Genomic DNA, 15,471 nt, shown 5'->3' with positions numbered 1-15,471 from the left:
TAGGGGTGCCTGGGTGGCTCAGTTGGTTAAGCGACCACCTTTGGCTCAGGTCATGATCTCAGTGTCCTGGGATCGAGCCCCACATCAGGCTCCCTGCTTGGCGGGAGGCCTGCTTCTCCCTCTTCCACTCCGCCTGCTTGTGTTCCCTCTCTTGCTGTCTCTCTCTCTGGCAAATAAATAAATAAAATCTTTAAAAAATAATAATAAAATAAAAAATTTTTAAAAGCAACAGAAAGGGGATAGAAGTAAAATAGAATGTAGGAGGAGGCAAGAGAGCAGAGGAACTGAGGAGACAGGAAGAGTAGAGTAAGAAAGAGGGGAAAGACCTAAGGAGAGTTAGAGACTTTGGGAGAGATATGTCCAATGAAGGAATCAGATTAAGTTTTACTCTGTGGTGTGCAATGTAACCAGGTCTTCCATTCCCCCACGAAATGTCAGCAAATTGCACATTGCCCATCAGTGGAAGTGGATTTATTTGTGGGATAAATGACAGAGTGATGAGTCTTATCTCAGGAAAAGCATAGGGCAAAAGAAGAGGCTACCCACAGGGAGTACAGTCTAAACCTTCTTCATCTAATCACTCACAAAGCTCTAGTAATGCTACCTCTTAAATATTTCTTTAATCTGTCTACTTTTTTCCATCTATACTGCAATTATCACCTTAGATCATCATCATCTTTCACCTTAACTATTGCACTAACCTTCTAACTGATCAAGGTTTCACCTCCCCTGCTCTTCAGTTCATTCCCCATGCTGCAGTTCATTTCTAAAAACCTCATGTCACTCCCACTGCTCCTAGGATAAAGTTAAAATAGTTCAACGTGGCTTTCAAAGCTCTTCAGAATCTCACCCTGCTATTATCTTTTACCATACCCCATTATAATCAATGCACCAGCTACAGTAGACTTCTTCAGATTATTTGAATGAATACACTATGATAAAGTTGGGAAAATTAAAAAGCATAAAGGTAGTATTTGAATGGATGCACCATGATAAAGTGGGGAAAATTAAAAAGCATAAAGGTAGCACATAGGAAACAAGTTGCGAGTTCAAGAGCTATACCTCAAAATTATAATAATTAAAGGAACAGTAGGATAAATGGAAGCTAATCAAGTCTAAGATCTGCTTCATTACCCAAAGACACTCATTTGGTTTATGGTTTATCATTTTTTCCTGTTTCATTCTGTAGTTCAAGTCACCAATAGTATGATATTGAAATAGAAATTAAGTTTTTTGGCTTTGACTGAATTATAAATGTCCCATATAAAGATGGAACTCTGGTTATTATATCAGCAGCACAGAAGAAACATTAATAAATTCTTTAATCAAAATCTTATTTACATTTCTTTTGTGAAATATTCATTTCTCTGCTTCAAACAAGATGCATTACTTCCATTAAATTCATTAATACCCATTAGTAATGGATAATATGTTTGAACTTTCCATATCCTTAGATTGACCACAGAGACACATGCTGCACAAATACTGGCATGCTCTCATCTAAAATCAAGGTGAAGGGTCTATCTAAAGCTAACAAAAGCCTATTCTTCTCAATAGAGGTATAAACTGAGCTTAGACATATGGATTTTCTGGTTGTTCTCTTTTCCTTACAGTTTTGTTGCTCTTGGATCTGGAAACTGACCTAAATTCTATGCTATGCTGCCCAATATGGTAGCCACTAGCTCGCAAGGCAATTTAATTTCAAATTAATTACAATTAAATAAAATTTAAAGTTAAGTTCCTCAGTCACACTATCCACATTTCAAGTGCTCAATAGCCATAGGTTGTCAGTGGCTACTGTATTGGACAATGCAGATACAGAACATTTCCATCATTACAGAAAATTCTATTGGACAGAGCTGCTCCCATACATTCCAAAGCCTCCACATCCCCTGCCCCAGTACAGGGATCAAATGGAGATCTAATTTCTCGGTTCCCCCTCTCCCCACATTCTGAAAGATTTAGATATTTTTTTTAAAATATTTATTTATTTATTTGAGAGAGAGAGAGAATGAGAGATAGAAAGCACGAGAGGGAAGACAGTCAGAGGGAGAAGCAGACTCCCTGCTGAGCAGGGAGCCTGATGTGGGACTCGATCCCAGGACTCCAGGATCATGACCTGAGCCGAAGGCAGTCACTCAACCAACTGAGCCACCCAGGCGCCCTAGATATTTTTTTAAATCCCCTATTACAACCCAGCCTAAGTCAAAGTGGAGACTCTGACAGTTTTATTACTACCTTATCAAGTCATTTCATGATTTTTAAGAAATTTTTATTCTAAAAACCCATTTATCCAGACCAGAATTGGTAGCTGTATGAAGTCTATTAATTTAATAGAAACTGACTTCCAGCACATGGTTCCTGGCTTCCTTGCCCCCTGATGTGCTCTGTACCCAGCAGCACTCACAGTATACGTCCTTTCCAAGAAAGTTTCCTTCCATCAGCCACATTCACAGACCCATTTAAAATCATGTTAAGGCATTCGCTTTATGTTTTCACAGTCACAGGAAATTACCTCTTTCACTTGAGTTTCATTTTTTCCCTTCCATTTTTTTTTAAAAAAGACTGTCACCCATGGCAATAAAGCATTTGTGCTCTCTGCAGTTGGATAATTGGAGAAGAAACACTGACAGGCATATTGCTATATCAATAATGCACTGCCCTTCACAGACAAAAGGTACAGCTACTGACCCACATCTAGTAAAGCACAAGCCTTGAACTGGGTCTCCAGTGGTGAGAATGGGTTTGCCTTAACCCATCTGATAATGATCATTTGTGTAATAGCTGTGTAGAGTTTAGGTGCCAACTGTGGCCAGAATAGGGCTCAATCTGTGGTAAGGGCCAGGACTCAGCTTTAACTACAGTCAGGAAATGATATTGTGGCCAGAATCAAGGCTCAACTTATATCTAATGCTGATGGTCAGAAAATACATGAGGATTAGGGATTAGTAGTCATGGGTTTTAACCCTCGGACCTACCAAGGTACAGATAATAATAGTTTTTGGCAGAAATCTACAACTTTCTCCTCTACTCCAAGGATAGTACATTTTTGAGGTGTGTGTGCTGTCAATCTCCCATCACATACCTACAGAGCAGACATCACTAATGGGTCGTGGCCTTCTTTCCTGCTGTGTTCAGATGAGGCCTCAAATGACTTCACCTTGCAGTGGCCTATGCAGCCATTACTATCCAATCAGAATTGGCCCCAAATATAAAACCTATTTATCATCTTTGCTCCAGAGAAGTCCATGAACCAAGCAGCAAATTACTCCTGCAAAGAAGACCGTTATGATTCTGAACATTTTTTGAGATCAGAAGAAGGTATGGAACAACTTAAGGGTAAGACCTGAGGCAAATCAAAGTATCAGGCACTCCCCTGATTCAAAGGTGAAGAGTTGGCACAGTCTGAGGAGGGATGGGTAAAAGGCAGGGAAGTGTTATTCCCAGACCAACTGCCCTAGTCCGAACTTTACATACTGTTGGAAGTAACAGGGTTTTGCACCAATTGGATATATTTGCACCTCTTTCTACCTTTTGCTGTATGAGTCACTGAATAGTTTCAGCTCCTTCTTTCTATGAGCAGCCACTGAGGCACCCCCAAAAATAAGATCCAAAAGATTCAACTTATTTTGCCATCCTCTAGCAATGACTTTGACCAACTCAGAGACAATCTAGAGTAGCACCGTTCTTTTCTGGGCATGCCTTTCAGTCACTGGAAAGCATCTTCCTGAGTTATCTCTTTTCAATTTCAGGACTACACATATGTAATAGATTTACTGTCTTTCCAGAGACTTGGTCCACGATTCCACTGGAAGCTTTAGTTCATCATGCTTGAGAACAAATGGCTGTTATAGTTTTAAGTTCTCAAACTTTCTCCAACTACAATTCCAAAGAATCTCAGTGTTGGAAGAACCCTTAAAATTCATCTTGTCTAGCCACCTGTCTATTACTTGAATCTCCTTCCCAGCATCCTCAACAAGTTGTCATTAGGTGATTCTTGGACCATTCCAGAGCCAGAGCCAAACCAACAACCTTACCCAAGGCATTCATTCCATCAACGTCTTTCACTGTACATTTCCCTATCAGCAGAGTTCCCACTTCTGTATATTTTTTCCTTATATTGTGCCCAAAATCTCTCTCCTGATTTCTTCTACCAATTGGCCCTGCTTCTGCCTCATGATACCTTACAAAAAATGGAATCTGTTTTTTACTTCTGTATGACAGTCTTTCAGATGTCTGAGGACAGTTATCATGACCATCACTGTGCCTTCTCTTCTCCAAGCTAATCAAGCCCTATTCCTATGACTGGTAGCCATCAAGTCCTTTCACCATCCTAGTCATCCTTTTTTTTTTTTTTTTTTTTTTTTACTAATAAGCCAAGAGCTTTATGATGTAGCAGGCACTTTACAATGAATCCAAGAGGGCCTGTCTTCTCTGGGAAGACAGGATGTCTGTACAAACCCTCGAAGTTTTACTTCAAAAAAACAAGCTCTCCCTTTTACCACAGCCTCTGGATCTGTACCTGCCCAAATTGCCCTCCCCCATTTGAAATAGGCAGAGCACACAGGTATACTGACCAGCACTGGCCAGCCACTCCAATAGACAGTTACCAGTCAGTTCTGTGTTACTCGTGGACAAAGGCATAGACTATCAGATCCTGCAAAGGATTTAGGAAACAGATGAGTTCTCCCTCTACCTTGAAAATAAAATACACTTTAGCAGATGCATGTCCTGAAATAGTTTAGTTGGGAGTTCCTAGGAAGACGGTCCATTGTCAATCCCTTCTTTATCAGCCTGTACGTCCAAAATTCTTCTCAAGGTAACATGAATCCTTTTACTTTTTTAAAACAGTCTTTCTTCCTGTAAGAACCCTTATAACGGAGCCTAGTCCTCCTACTGCTAATGCCTTTTCATGCCAGTGGAGTAACACTGAGCTGCTGTTTTCTGTGGGCTTCTCAAACCCTTTATAAATGTACTTCATTAGCAAGTAAATGCCATTTCTGTCCAGTGACTGAACAGCCTGCTCAATTGCACTGCTCTTAAAGTTTGTAAGCACGTTCAGCACCACATGCTAGGCTCGTTCCTTCATGGCTTGATTCTTGGTGTTGATAGGAGAGTTCCATAAGGCTGCATGGAATGTCTGAAGCATGTCCCCTTGCTACAGAAAGCCATCCACCTCGCTAGGGTCCGGGCCTGGCTTGGCTGCTGCCGCTGCCACCTCCTCCTTCTCATCTACGAATTTGTTCTCATCAAACTCGTCGATGTCCAGCTGATGGAAGCACGAGGACAGCATGCTCTGGGCCGTGGCGGGGACTCGGCGCCCACTCAGCCGGCTCTGCTCCAGGTCCGACCTCTGCTCTACCCCACTCGGCATTGGCTCAGGCTCGGGCCTACCTAGTCATCCTTTTTTAAGCATGCTTCGGCTTATCAATCTCCTCAAGTCTCAGAACTGGATGCCTTTAAGTTTGGCTTGATCATAGCTGTTAAGTCAAAGCTGTTATTTTTCTTTCTCTAGCTATTATACTTCTATTGATGTAGTTTTTAAATTTATACTCCTTTCCTTTGGAAATCATCTCACACTCTTGACTCAGAGAGCTTCCTAATCACCTTTTCCCTCCTTCCCAACAGTTCATCCAATCTATCAAGTCTTCTTTTAAAATACTTCTTGGGTCTCTCCCTTTCTTCCATTCCAGTAACTCCCAACTATAATTTGGGCGTAATCACCTCCTGAATTACTACAGTGGTCTCCTAACTGGTCCTCCTCTCTCTAGTCTTTCTCCTATTCCTATTCATCCTCTGGCCTACTGCCACTTCCTAATGCATAATTTTGATGGTAGTTTAGTATAGTCATTCAGGGCTTAGACTTTGGAGCTAGACTGTTGGGTTCAACAAGCTCTACTGTTTATGAGCTCTGTGAGCTCGGGGAATTCACTTAACCTAAAAGAGCATTATTGCGTTCATCTTTCAAATATGGCTAATAATGGTATCTATCTCCCAGAGTGGAGTAAATGAGATATCACATACAAGTTAGCCTCAGGCTTGGTGCATAGTAAACATGCAATATGTGTGAACTATTATTATATCTGCTGTTATCACCCTGCTGATAAAAAATCTCCAGTGTTTTCCACTGCCTATCAAAAAAACTGAAATATCGTTTACAGAACATCTGAAGCTATAATGCCAAACTACTATAAACCAGCTTGATTACTTTGAACAAGTTACCTGTTTCTCCACCTATAAAATGAGGGGGACAGATTAAATTATCTCAAATGACCCTTCAAGACCAGACATTCTATAATTCAACCTTTCTAGTCATTTTTCCTTTCCTATCCAATTGTACTAATCATAGTTCTCAAAAAAAAAAAAAAACTGTCCTTTCCAGCATCCATGTCTTTGCTCATGCCATTTCCTCCATTGGAAATGCCACTCCCCACTTGTCCTTCAAGATGTTGTTCAAATGGTATGCCCTCCATGAATCCTTCAATCAGAAGAGATCACTCTCTTCTCTGAAGTCCAAGAACTATGAGTTTCCTTGGCTCTGTGATACTGTTCACATTCTACCTATGGACATATGTCTTATACCCCCCACCAGACTATAATACAGGTACTGTATCTTTTTCAGCTATGTATTCAGCTCATTGTATTCAGTACTATGCCTCTTACATTGTAGGATATTACAATGCTTATTGAATACTTGAAGAATGAAGCTTTGCTTATATGTGACACAGAATTTTCATCACTTGATAGTGTATGTATCTTCAACCAATTCATGTTTCTTTGACATATATTTTAAAGAATATTCAGGAACACAAAAAACAAATAATCCAATTTAAAATAAGCAGAGGACCTGAATAGACATTTTTCCAAAGAAGACATACAAATGACTGACAGACACATGAAAAGATACTCAACGTCACTCATCATCAGGGAAATGCAAATCAAAACCATAGTAAGATATTGCCTGACACATATCAGAATGGCTAAAATAAAAAAGACAAGAAATAACAAGTGTTGGCAAGGATATGGAGAAAGGAACCCTTGTACCTTCTTGGTGGGAATGTAAATTGGTATGGCCACTGTGGAAAACAGTATGGGAGTTCTTCAAAAAATTAAAAATAGAAATACCATATATCAAAAACTAATGATGTAATGTATGGTGATTAACATAACATAATAAAAAAAATAGAAATACCATATGATCCAATAATTCCACTACTGGGTATTTACTCAAAGAAAATAAAAACACTAATTCAAAGAGATATATGCACCCCTGTGTTTACTGCATCATTATTTACAGTAGCCAAGATATGGAAGTGTCCATCAGTAGTTGAATGGATAAAGAAGATGTGCTATGTATATACAATGGAATATACTCAGCCATAAAAAAAGGATCAGATTTCTGCCATATGTGAAAACACGGATGGATGTAGAGGGTATTAAGCTAAGTGAAATAAGTCAGACATATACCATATGATTTCAGTTATATGTGTAATCTAAAAAACAAAACAAACAAAAAGCAGAAACAGACTCATAAATACAGAGAATAAACTGACGGTTGCTAGAAGGGAGGGGAGTAGGGGATGGGAAAATGGGTGAGGGGGAGTAGGAGGTACAGGCTTCCGGTATGGAATGAATAAGCCACAGGGATGAAAGGCAGAGCATAGAGAATATAGTCAATGGTATTGTAATAGTGTTATATGGTGACAGATGGTAGTTATACTTGTGAGCATAGCATACCGTATAGACTTGTTGAATCACTATGTTGTACTCCTGAAACTAATGTGACATTGTATGTCAACCATCTTTCAATAAGAAAAATATTCAGGAAATCAGCAAATGCCCACCATACCCATGCTGAGCACTGGTTGTACATTCCTTATTCCTTTGGAAACTTCTAATTACAGATGTTTAGACAAAAGCACTATTTTTAATAAAATAATTTGTTCCCTAAAAATGAATGTGTCAGAAGAGTTAAAGTCTAAGAACTGTAACTGTAAAGTCTAGAAACAGTTAAATTCTAGGAAATTGAATAAGGAGAGAACTTAACCAAATCAAGAATGCTGAAAAAACAAGGAAGACCCATCCTCTCACCTAAGGGAAATAGGTGCTGGAGCCTGCTCAAGAAGATGGGCTGAATGCTCCATGAAGATCTCCTGTGACAAACCTCTTTAGCTATAACATCTTCAAATATCAAAATAGTTGAAGTTGTGTCTCCCTCATACATAGGGGAAGTGTGATGAGGGGCAGTGCTCAGAGGTTTCCTTACATAAAGCTCTATCCCACCTGTCAGCTTATGTGACACAAACTCTCAGAAATCCCCACCATTACTCATTTTGTCCTACAATGATACTGCAATCCTTGGTTTATGATTAGACACTGTAAAAAGGGAAGGAGTATGAAAGATAGCACAGAAGACACTACTTAAGCTACAATTTTGTCTAAGGCATGAGATGTTATAGTGCTGAGAGTTTTGAGAAACATCTATAAGTTCCTGTGGGCAGAAATAACCTTGCCTCCACTCCCTTACTATGAGGGGAAGTCCTCCCAACTTTATGTAGCATTCCTTGGAGATGGAATATTTCAGAGTTGGGAGACATTCCTCCATACTCAATATTATCAGTACAAAGCCGTAATACATTTTGATATTTGTCAGTATGTGACCTCTCAGTCACTTTCCACCCTTCAAAGCACTTTCATATACATTTTTATTTGTTTCAAATACTGGAAATAATGACCAGTCACTGTTCTGAGCACTTAACATGAATTACATCATTTAATCCTTACAAAAAACCCTATGGAGTAGGTGGCTATTATTACCCCCATTTTTAAAATGTGCAGATCAAGACATGGGGAAGTAAATAATTTACCCAAAGTCAGACAGCTAGTAAATGATGAAGCCAATATTTACACTCAAATCTGCCTAACTAGAGTCACCACTATTTAACAAATATAGCATACATATCATAGTATATTTACACTTTGTAACCTGCCTTTTCACTCAATAAATATTATAGAACCTTTCTTTTTTTAATTTTTTTATTTATTCATTCAAGACACAGAGATATAGACAGAGAGAGAGAGAGAGAGAGAGAGAGAGAATGAGCAGAGGGAGAAGCACAGGGAGGGGGAGAAGCAGACTACCCACTGAGCAGGGAGCCCGATGCGGGGCTTGATCCCAGGACCCTGGAATCATGACCTGAGCCGAAGGCAGACGCTTAGCCATCTGAGCCACCCAGGTGCCCCAATATTATAGAATCTTTCAATGTCAGTAAATATAACTCTACATTGTCATTTCAAATACATGTGTAGTATTTCATATAAGGCTATACCAAAATTTACTTAGTCTCTTATTGATAAAAATTTTGGTTATACCTAGTTTTTCACAATTTTAATATTATTGTGCTAAAAACCTTCTATGTACATAACATCTTCATGCACATATATTACTATTTCCTCAGAATAAATTCTCAGAACTTTTATGTCACTTTCAGGATGTGACAGGAATGATCTATATAATATTCCAAGGAAAGACTCCAAGGAAAGAGCCAAGCAAATGGCCTTATAAAGTTAAGCACAAATTCCAAAATGAAGATGTGTTTAATGGAGAGTACAGAAAGAAAAAACAAAAGCAAAATAGCAAGTATCAAAGAATAAGAAGAATTTATATACAGAGTCAAGGAGGTAAGTGAAGAAGAGAAATCTAAAACAAAACTAAAGACAGGACCTATGAACATTTGATAATGAGTGAGTAAGAGAGAAGAATATTGTCTGGTGGCGGCCTTAATGGACAAAATGGACAGATTGACATTGTAAAATGAGAAATTTGGATCGTGAAGTTCTTTTCAGAATTAGTTTTGGAGCAGAGAGAAGGGAGGGACCATGGTCTTATGTTGAGGCACCACTCAAAGGAGAAAGAGACAGCTAATAGAAGAGCTGACATGAAGGATCCAGAAGTGAGCAGCAGGATCCAGTTGTTGAAAAAGAGAAATACTCTCAGCCCTGCCAGTCTCACTGCTGAGTTCAACACAACATTGGAGGACAGAAGTTTCAGCAAAGCTTTAAAGGCTGCTGTTTTCAGTGGCACCTGGGAGGAAGGGGAAATGGCCTTCAAGGTGACACAAGGAATCCAGCTGCAGAAGGTGCTGAAACTGGCAGAATTCATACTTCTCAAAGTGCTAGAAACAACAATAAAGGGATAGGCAATATTTGACTGACAAGTATTAGAATTTCTCTGAAATTCTTTAAATGTCAAAGGCTGTGAAATATGTCTGGATCAAAAAAAAGTTTTGGTATATGATTTTCTTCTCAAATTCTTGCAGAGAAATGAAATGCCAGATGTATTTATGAAATAAAAGAATATAGCACATAGCAATGGGTAGGTAAGGGAAGAAAATGAAGTAATAGTGAAGCAAGAAACGGCTACCATTATATGTAGAGGCCACACCTCTCTTATGGAAACTGATGCTATGTTTGAAAGAAGCAAAAGTCTAAAGACAAAAAGGGGATGGTTTATATATAACCAGTTAAATATTTTTCAGATGAAATCATTCTGGTAAGATGCACAGAAGGCCAGAGAAGCTAAAATCAGACAAAGTGAAAAGTTATAAATATATAAGTCAAAGGCAGATATGCTAGTACCAAATTCTATAAGTGGTGAAAGTTCTTGGCATCTACTTTGTAGGGAAAAAAGACACAGGACTAACTTGGGAAATCAAAATAAAGATCAGAAGAAAATAAAATAAATGTGGAGAATTTGTAAGTTATAATATAGGCTAAGACTGAGCAAGCAGATTGGGTGATATAAAGTCAACCTAATGGGAACCACTGAAGTAGCTGTCTAGAACAATAAATCCAAACTTCAGGAAGGTCACATTCTAGCACCTGGAAGAAGACAAGGTGGGTGTGATCAAGGTGGAGGTGTTAGAAGAATTAATATAGTGAAGAAAAAAATACCTGAATTTAGGCATCAGACATACCTCAGCTTGTATTTTAGTTCTGAAATTTACTAGTTATATGGCCTTAAACAAGTTATCTCTCTAAGCTTTGGTTTCTTCATTGTAAAATGAGCATAATAATGGTATGGACCACAGAGGGCTATTGTTAAGAAATTGATAAGATAATACTCATAAAGTTCTTAGAGGGGTTCCTGGCGTATAAGAAGTGCTCAATAAATATGGGGATATCAGGAAAAATGTTCCCCAAAATTTTAATAGTAATATCTCTTAATGGTGAGATTTATAGAATTCTTTACTTTACTTCCTCCTTTAATTGTTTTATCTCTTGAATGGACTTTTTTTTAAATTTCAGTTGTTAACATGAAGTGTTATATTAGTTTCAGTACAACATATTGATTCAACAATTCCATACATCACCCAGTGCTCATCACAAGTGCACTCCTTAATCCACATCACCTATTTTACCCAACCCCCTCCTTAATCCCCATTGCCTACTTTACCCACCCCACCCCCACCCACTTCCCCTCTGGTAACCATCAGTTTGTTCCCTATAGCTAAGAGTCTGTTTCTTGGTTTGCCTTTCTCTGTATTTTTCCCTTTGCTTGTTTTTTTGTTTTGTTTTGTTTCTTAAATTCCACATATGAGTGAAATCATATGGTATTGGACTTTCTCTGGCTGACTTATTTTGCTTAGCATTATACTCTCTAGCTCCATCCATGTTGTTGCAAATGACAAGATTACATTATTTTTAATGGCTGAATAATATTCCATTGTGTATATATAGCACACCTTCTTTATCCATTCATCTATCAATGGACATTTGGTCTCCTTCCATATCTTGGCTATTATAAATAATGCTGCTATAAATATAGTGCGGCATGTATCCCTTTAAATTAGTGTTTTTGCATTTTGGGGGCAAATATCCAGCAGTGATTACTGGATTGGGGGGTAGTTCTATTTTTAACTTTTTGAGGGAACTCCACACTGTTTTCCACACTGGCTATACCAGTTTGCATTCCCACTAACAGTGCAAGAGGGTTCCTTTTTTTCCACATCCTCACCAACACTTGTTGTTTCTTGTGTTGCTGATTTTAGCCATTCTGATAAGTATGAGGTAATATCTCACTGTAGTTTTGATTTGCATTTCCCTGAGGATGAGTGATGTTGAGCATCTTTTCATTTGAATGGACTTTTTAAATAACATCTTATTTTGAAATATTTTAAGACTCACAAGAAATTGCAAAAATTATTATAGAGTTCCTGTATACCTTTCACCCGGTCTCTACCAATGTTAATATCTTACATAACCATAATACAACATCAAAACCAGAATGTTAGCATTGCTACAATACTATTAACTACGCTACAGACTTTATTTGAAGTTCATCAGTTTTTATATGTACTTTTTTGGCATACAGTTCTATAAAATTTTATCATATGTATAGATTTGAGTGACCATCATCACAATCAGGACACAGAACTGTTCACTGGGCTTTTTAAAATGACACTGTAGCATGTTTTCCTTCTTTAAAAATACAGTATTTATAACTGTAAAATTATAATATTTTTCTTCTCCTTTTAAATATTCCTACCAAAACTTATAAGATGAAGAAAAAAAAAACAGAAGTTTATAGCTATAAACACCTACATTAGGAAAAAAGAAAGATCTTAAATAAACCACCTAACATTACACTTCAAGGAACTAGAAAAAGAAAAACAAACTAAGCCCAAAGTTAGCAGAAGGAAAAAAATAATAAAGATTAAAGCAGAAAGAAATGAAATAGAGAATAGAAAGCAATAGAAAAGATTACAAAACTAAGAGTTGGTTTATTGAAAAGATAAAGAAAATTAACAGACTTTTAGCTACACTAACCAAGAAAACAAGAGAGAGAAATCAAATAAATAAAATCAGAAATGAAACACATTACAACTCATACTCTACAAGTACAAAGGATCATAAGAGACTACTATGAACAATTATAAACCAACAAATTGGACAACCTAAGAGAAATAGGTGAATTCTTAGAAATATGCAACTTAGAAAGATTGACTCATAAAGAAATAGAAATTCTGAACATACCAATTATGACTAAGAAAATTGAAACAGTAATCCAAAACCTCCCAACAAAGAAAAGCTCAGAACCAGATGGCTTCACAGGTGAATTCTAACAAATATCTAAAGAAGAAATAACATAAATCTTTCTCAAACTCTTTCAAAAAATTGAAGAGGAGGGAACACTCTCAAACATATTGTATAAGACCAGCAGTACCATGATACCAAAGCCAAATAAGGATAGTATGAGGAAAAAAAACTACCAACCAACATCCCTGATGAATATACATGTAAAAGTTCTCAACAAAATACTAGCAAACCAAATTCAACAGCATATTAAAAGGACATATGCCAGAAAATAAAAATTAAAATAAAAAAATAATAAAAGGATCATATACCATGATCCAGTGGGATTTATCCCTTGGATACAAGGATGATTCAACATATTCAAATCAATAGATGAGATACCTTACATTAAAAGAATGAAAGATAAAAATCATATGATTCAGTAGATGCAGAAAAAGCATATGACAAAATTCATCGTCTTTTCATGATAAAAAAGTGGGTACTGAAGGAACATACCTCAATATAATAAAGACTGTATATGACAAACCCATAACTAACACCATATGCAGTGGTGAAAGGATGAAAGCTTTCCTCTAAGATTAGGAACAAGACAAGGTTATCTATCCACTTTCACCATTTCTATTCACCATAGCACTAAAAGTCCTAGTCAGAGTGATTGGGCAAGAAAAAGAAATAAAAGGTATCCAAGTTGAAAGGAAAAAGTAAAATTGTCTCTATTTGCATATGACATGCTATTATATATAAAAAACCCTAAAGACTACACCAAAAAACTTAGAACTAATACATGAATTCCATAAAGTTGCAGGATATAAAATCAACATACAAAAATCAATTGTGTTTTTATACACTAATAACAAAGTATCAAAAAAGATTTTTAAAAAGTACAGGGGCACCTAGCTGGTTCAGTCAGAGGACCATGAGACTCTTTATCTCAGGGTTGTGAGTCCAAGCCCCCATTTGGGTGTACAGAATGCTTAAAAATAAAATATTTAAAAAAAGAAAATAATCCAATTTACAATAACATCAAAAACAATAAAGTACTTAGGAATAAATTGAACCAAGGAGGTAAAAGATCTCACTGAAAACTACAAGACTTTGATAAAAGAAATTGAAGAAGACTCATATTAATGGGAATATATCCTGTGTTCATGGATCAGAAGAACTAATATTGTTAAAATGTCCATATTATCCAGTCATCTATAGATTCAATGCAATCCCTATCAAAATCACAATGACATTTTTCACAGAAAAAAAAACACAGTCTCAAAAATTTATGGAAATAAACAAAAATAGCCAAAGCAATCCTGAGAAAGAAAAAGAAAGCTGGAGGCATCATACTTCCTGATTTCAAACGATATTACAAAGCTACAGTAATCAAAACAGTATGGTACTAGCATAAAAACATAGACCAATGGAACAAAATTGAAGCCCAGAAATAAACCCATATAGATATGGCCAACTAATATTTGACAAGGGAGCCAAAAATACTCAATGGGGAAAAGACAGTCTCTTCAAAAAGTGGTGTGGAGAAAACTGGATATTTACCCGCACTAGAATGAAATTAGACCCTTATCTTACACCACTCATAAAAATTAACTTGAAATGGACTAAAGACTTAAACATAAGATCTGAAATCATAAAACTCCTAGAAAAAAAAAGGGGGAAAGCTTCTTGGCATAAGTCTTAGCAAAGATTTTTTTTTTATATGACAATGAAAGCACAAGCAACTAAATGAAAAATCAACAAGTGGGACTACATTAAACTCAGAAGCTTCGGCACAGCAAAAGAAACAGGCAACATAATTAAAAAGGCAACCTATGGAATGGAACAAAATATTTGCAAACCATATACATGATAAGACATTAACGTCCAAAACATATAAGGAATTTCTACAACTCAGTTGCAAACAAAATAAAACTAAAACAAAAAGTAACACAATTTTAAAAATTGGCAAAGGACCTGGATAGACATTTTTCGAGGGAAAATATACAAATAACAAAGATACAAGAAAAGATACCCAACATCACTAATTCATCACAGAAATGCAAATCAAAACTATAAAATATAATCTCATACATGTTAGAGTGGCAATAAATAAAAAGAGGCAAAAAATGTTGACAAGGATGTGGAGAAAAGGGAACCCTCATGCACTGTTGGTGGGAATCTAAATTGGTACAGCCACTATGGAAAACACTATGGAGGTTCCTCAAAAAATTAAAAAAAGAACTACCCTACGATCCAGCAATCCCATTTCTGTGTATATATCCAAAGAAAATAAGATCATTATCTTGAAGATTTATCAACACCCCCATGTCTATTGCAGAATTATTTACAATAGCCAAAACACAGAAATAAACTAAGCGACCATCAATGGAT

At 36.9% G+C, this 15,471-nt stretch overlaps 1 protein-coding gene and 1 pseudogene across 2 annotated transcripts in view; both read right to left on the bottom strand.

Annotated features, from left to right (window-relative positions):
* Nucleotides 1–15,471, bottom strand: part of SMARCA1 (SWI/SNF related, matrix associated, actin dependent regulator of chromatin, subfamily a, member 1) — a 462,233-nt gene that overhangs the window by 237,878 nt on the left and 208,884 nt on the right. The window lies entirely within an intron of this gene.
* Nucleotides 4,835–5,374, bottom strand: LOC113931183 (annotated as a pseudogene).

Source organism: Zalophus californianus, chromosome X (assembly GCF_009762305.2).
Source record: "Zalophus californianus isolate mZalCal1 chromosome X, mZalCal1.pri.v2, whole genome shotgun sequence".
Classification (NCBI taxonomy): domain Eukaryota; kingdom Metazoa; phylum Chordata; class Mammalia; order Carnivora; family Otariidae; genus Zalophus; species Zalophus californianus.
The sequence above is the reverse complement of the archived record's forward strand: the minus strand, read 5'-3'. Positions and strand labels throughout refer to the sequence as shown.